Here is a 6000-nt window from a genome sequence, read left to right on the forward strand (position 1 = left end):
GAGAGCTTCGAACTCCAGTGGCCAGCCAGCCAAGACCCTCTGCAACCGAGCTCCACAGCCTGGGTCCATGACTTCTGATTGTGTCCCCTTATCCTAGGGGTCCCCACGACCTGAGCCCCCCCATTGGGTTCACCCGTAATTGCCCCAAGACCCCTTGACTTCCACTGTGTAACATTCAAGGCTACCATTCTCACCAGCACCTTTGCACCCAGACACACCAGGGCAGGTAAAGGGAAACTGCTGGCACTTTGGACCTTGCCCCCTATCACCTTAAGTCCCAAAGTGCACCCCTGAAATTCGTTTGCAAGAGCCTGTTTGCTATGTCTGTTTTTCTCCCATAGGATAACATTTTAGCGTTCGAGGCTCATGTCTCAAAACCGATATTTGCTTATTTTTCTATTTTCTTCTAAAACCAATATCTCCGCTTGTGCTTAAGCTACTCTTAAGATCTTGGTGTCAAAATTTTGGGTGTGTGAACCTTTTATTGACAAATGGTTAACACTCCTATTTGATAAGCCTAAGCTGCTTGCCCACAGTACCACAAATAGAGCACTTGGAACTATTGAAGTAAACCCTGTAAATCAATAAGGGTCGTCTAGATATTTTGTATGGTGTGCCCTCACATTGGCATCACTACATAAAAAACCAGACTACCCACACCCAGAAGTACTTTTTTTCTACAAAAAATCCACTGGAGTGTATAAAGTGGAAATGTGCGTTTGTACATTTTTTAAAGAGCCATCTTTCTCCATGGGTAAATACTCTTTTCTTCATAGAAAAATTGATTCTTTTACTGTTGGGAGTCTTTCAAATGCCCCATGGAAGCCAAGGGCTACTCGCCTCAAATTGTGATAATGTAGCAATTTACCTCTAGTGTTCTGGACATTAACCTTATATTAATCCCCTAGCACACATCTGTAGCACAAGATCCTCACGATATTGAAGTCATACAGCCCAGGGCTTACTTGGATGGTGTGGGGTTAGAGATTTAAAACTCAACAAACCATCCCCATCCAACACTCACTAGCTAATCAATGTCAGTTCAGTGATTGGAAAAGAGAAAATATTTTACAATTCATACACACTGCAATATTAAACACAGATAACACAGGACTTTTACATTCAGATAATACCTAGGGGCCTTCTGGAAGGGGTCCTATGATGTGCCAGTGGGACAGAAATCAGTGGTAATTTTAGTCCAAATGTAGTTTGTTTAGTCCCCCTGGAGGAGACAAGACAAGTAATATTTGCAGGCAGGTTGAACTGAACTTTTCCAGTGAGTGTGAGTGTCCAATCCTTTAATCATTGGGTCCCCCTGGGGAAACTTCCCATTTTCCACAGTACCTTTTGTTTCTGCAGTTGTGGTAGAGCAGCCATTACCTACAAGTGTTTGGCGGCGAATGCACTGCTGTAGGGGCTAAGGGGGAGTTGGGGGGCTCAACACAGTCCATTGAGTTGGAATAAAAATTTCTCTACCGTGAACCAGTTGACGTTGTGGTCTTCGACAAGACAGTTTGGGCATGTCTATATAAGTAAGCATCGGCAAAGCCTATTTCTGGTGAAAGTAGGCTCAGTCGTGCCACATGCAGTTTAGTGGATCTTACCTATTGTGTTCTTCCCCTGCAAATGACTAAACTAATTTAATTTCACCCAAACTACCGAGGCGCCCGCCTTTGGTCACAGTGGTGATATGCAGTCTTGGTGAGAGTTCTCTCTCTGACTGTGAGAGGCGTGTTCCTCCTGGGCACAGTACCTTCTCCGGTACTCTGGATCTAATATGCTTAGTAAGAAGGGTGCTCATGCTGTGCCACACCACAGCGCATACCACAGCTCTGCATCACAGTCCGTCTCTCAGAAAAGGGCTTCAGTACACACACAATTGGGTATGCTCAAGCAATGGTCAAAAATCTACAGAGCTTGCTATGATAGACTCAAGTTAGGGGTGCACTGTCTCTAGAGACAGGCAGTGCACCTTTCTCCACCCAAACACTCACAATTGATGATATATGATGTGATTTGGTAGTACATAACGACTGAAGAGTGCAGTTCATGAAAGGGTTGGTGGATCAGGCAGAGCCATGTAGACCACATTCTTTGCTCCACCACCAGCCGCTGTAACACAGTATGTGCTGTTGCCACATGATCGCGTTGTCTCAGCTGGCATATCGGAAGAACTGCCACATTCTGTACCCGCTGCAATTTAGCACAAGCATAAACCGGTAGTTACACACAGAGACTATTACTGTACTCTACTCATGATAAAACGCAGGCTGCTTTCCCAAGTGAGTGAAGGAAGGGAGAGAAACATTAGGGTTTGTCTGAGAAAGTGATGCTGGTAGAAACAAGTTCTACACACATTCTTCACCTGGGAATTCATGGTGAGTTCTTGATCTAGTTAAATACCATATTTCATGCACAAGTGATGTGGGATCACCTCCCAGGCTGATTGGCTTGAGCTATTCACCCCATCGATAAAATTGTTACTAGTGCTTAATATGGGAGAGTGGTTGCAGTCTGGGTCCACTGGCACTGATTTTTGGAGACCAACACCTATTTTACCTCAACCATCTTTTACCCAACAAAAGAGAGAAAAACACAAAAGTGAGAACAAAGGAGAAAAAGAAAAATGGAAAACAGTGACAAAGGGAGGAAGGAGAAAAAAAGAGAGGGAATGCAGCACACATGGTAAAGAGCAAAACACAAGGAGAAATTAATAATTTCTCCTCCTATTGCCTGGTAATCCATGGCGCTAGAATGGTGCTCTTTTTGGCTCTACCTCAGCCTTGTACATCTGAGGCAGGATCACAAACCAATGGGTGTTGCGGTGGAATGCACACAGCAACACCCATTGCATGCCCCTTTGTCGCAGAGGCTACAGCAGAAAGGGGCATATTCACAAAGTGGCATTAATTCAAATTAGGTGGCTAGCGCCACCTTGTAAATGTGGGAAATGGAGCTAAAACATAGAAAGTTCACATCGCGATTATTGATGTTTGTGCGCAGTGTGTCCTTTCCTGCACATAAACAATCACCCCTGGAGCACAGGCACCCTTGTAACATGGCAGCAGGGTGCCTGCGCTGGTGCTAGGCAGCTTTTTTTGTGCCAGCACTAGGGCCAACACAGGGGTGCACTGTATTCTTGTGACTATGGCACATACCTGCGTTGTAAAAATGTCGGAGCACAGCACTACTGAATTTGGCGCAGCTCCGCACTCCGACATTTTTTTGTAAATATGCCCCCAAGACTTGAACATGCCTGCCCGCCTTTTTAATGCAAGACAGAAGAGAGTAAATAAATACTTCACCAACAATATTCGCTATTAATTAGGTGCTAGGTTGTGACAACCCGTTCGCCACTAATTTTATGGTTTAACAAAAGAAACACAAGAGCACCATTTACTAAAAGGCAAATGAAACTATATCAAACAACTATAACAATGGACATTTATATAGAACAGATAACAGCCAAAACGTATTTTGCTTCTTAAATATAATTTTTTGATTACGCAGTTTAATGTACTAATGTTATTGATTAGGAAGCACGATAAACAGAGATTTGTATATAAGGCCCACTTTCCCGCTACATTCTGTGTGAAAGGGGAAAGCAATACATGTTGTGGTGGTCATTCCACTGCAGCATTGATTGATTTTGATGCTGCCCCCTATTTACAAGGGTGGTGTAAATAGGAGGTAGCGCAAAAATGATATCCAGGGAAAACCTGGTCTTAACATAGCGAAACAGGGAGAAATGCTTTATTTCTCGTCGCTTTTGCTGTTTCTATGTGTTGTGCATTCTGCAGCACATATATAAAGAGCAAATTGCCATGAATGATTCTTTATGTGCAGGAAAGTGTCCCTTCCTTCACATAAACAATAATTCCCTCAACGCAGGCACACTTGTACTATGGTGCAAGGGTGTCTGTGTTACCGCTAGTCAGCTGAATTTAGCGCCAGTGCAGGGAGAAACACGGAGGGGCACCGTATTATAGTAAATACGGCGCATCCTAGTATTTCTAAAGTCGGGGAGCGCGGCGTTATCAATTTTGGAGCTAACCTGTGCTCCGCCACTTTCTTATACATATGCCCCACTGTATTTCTGTGCCTCATGTGTATGTTTATTGGCGACAGTGCCCCACAGAGAACTAAGGGGCTTATTTACAAGCCCCTTGTGCCTCCCGTACGTCACTTTTTCCCATTTTAAAAGTGACGCACCAGAAGCGCCAGGGACTTGTAAATAAGTCCCTTAAATCTGGTCCTTCAACGCAAGTATGTCCGCAATTTAAACTATTTCATCATTAAATCATTACACTATGTTTCACAAAAGCGTCTGAAAATACAAAGCACTGCATTAAAACAAGACTATAAAGAAGAAAACAATAGGGAAAATGCACATTCTAAATATTAAATACTAGACCTTAAGCCATGGGAAGCCCTGCATAAGATAACATAGTGTTAGACATTTGTCCACTTACTGTTTCTACTGCTCCGTTGGTGGACTGCTTCAATCTCCCAACAGCAGGGATCAGTAACCGAATACTCTGATTATATACCGTACTTCTGCCCTCCTACTGCTGTGGTGTTTCTTATCTTGGAATATCCAGCATTACTGGATTTCAGCTTTGTAGGGTCAAGTCTTGAGGAAGTTCAACCTGCGACGTTTTGTAGATGGGGAAGTACCGATTGCATCTGTCCAGGGCTTTAAGAAACAAATATTTCAACATCACTCAGTTGTGAAACATATAATTGCGTCTATTTGTTCTTGACTTGAGACTTGTAGTTTTCCTATGTTGCTTGACCAGCTATGCACAATTGTAGGCACAAAAACATGTAAAACAAGCATTGACAAAGCTAATAGTTGTTGCCTTGGGATGCTGGGTTAATGGTTGTTGTTTTTATTTTTTATATATATATTTTTGTTGCAAATATTTGCCACAAAAATAAAAAGCTAAGAAAGAAAGCACAATGCGGCCCAAGCACAGTTTCCATATGGTTAAAAGTATTAGCACAAACAAAAGTTAATGTCTGTTTTTTAGGTTACTGTAACCTGTAAATAGTGGACAAAAAAGAAAGACTAAAAAAATGAAGAATGGTTAGGCAAGCATTGACAAAGCCAATAGACCTCACCAGTGAAAAGCGTTAGCTATTGTTTTGATTTTGTCATTGCTTGACCGGATACTGGGACGCATCAGCAGTAGGGAAAAGACATGTTTTTGTGCATCAGCAGCAAAAATAAAAAGCATTGGAAAATCAAATATGTCTGTTAATTAAATACATGAACGTGATTCTTCAACAATTGTCAAGGCTGTGTGTGGATGTGCTTGAATGGGTGAGTGGGTTTATGTGGGGATCAGTCAACAGTTAGTTGGATGAGTCAGTGAAGATGAGGAAATAAATGAATGGCTGAGTACACGCATAGTTAATACACAAATGGGTGATTGGATTGATAAATGGATGAGTACATTCATAAATGGATGAGGAGTGAAAACATACAACACTAATCTTACAGAATGCGACGCAGTAGGTATATTGTTATAAAATGCCTGTAATTGCCAAAAAATGTCAATGACATCATGACACAAGGGTAGTGTGCCCTGTGTTAAGAACATGCACAATATAGCAAGAATTATAATCATGACGTCAGGGTATTCCTTTTGCAGGGGTTGGCAATACTGTATTAGGAATGGCCACAATATGTCCATGAGTTGCACTATTATACATGATCAAATTTGCCACATCACCCAGAAAATCCAAGCGCATGTTCAGATTACATTAATGCTAGCCCATGTTTAGATTTGCCCTTAGTACTAACATTTTTGGAGCATCTTCAGATTTGCACCATCTCTCACTAATCCGTAGTACATAGGCAGATTTGAACCATCCATCAGTAACTGTTAGTGCATGCTGATATTTGCACCAACACTCACTGTATCATCGCTCATCAACGATTTGTCACATTGCTCGTAAGTTAATATTTGCAACATCATTCAAAAATTCTTACTG

The 6000-nt window shown here is 42.0% G+C and overlaps 1 protein-coding gene across 1 annotated transcript in view; it reads right to left on the reverse strand.

The window, feature by feature from the left end:
- The window catches only part of LOC146867372 (uncharacterized), a 48636-nt gene extending 44027 nt beyond the window's left edge, over positions 1 to 4609 (reverse strand). Inside the window, exon 1 of the mRNA XM_085604606.1 lies at positions 4473 to 4609. The gene's annotated coding sequence lies outside the window, so the exon portion shown is untranslated. The remainder of the gene's footprint in view (positions 1 to 4472) is intronic.
- Between the last annotated feature and the right edge of the window lie 1391 nt (positions 4610 to 6000).

The sequence above is a fragment of the Triturus cristatus genome, chromosome 1_2 (assembly GCF_964204655.1).
Source record: "Triturus cristatus chromosome 1_2, aTriCri1.1, whole genome shotgun sequence".
NCBI lineage: Eukaryota > Metazoa > Chordata > Amphibia > Caudata > Salamandridae > Triturus > Triturus cristatus.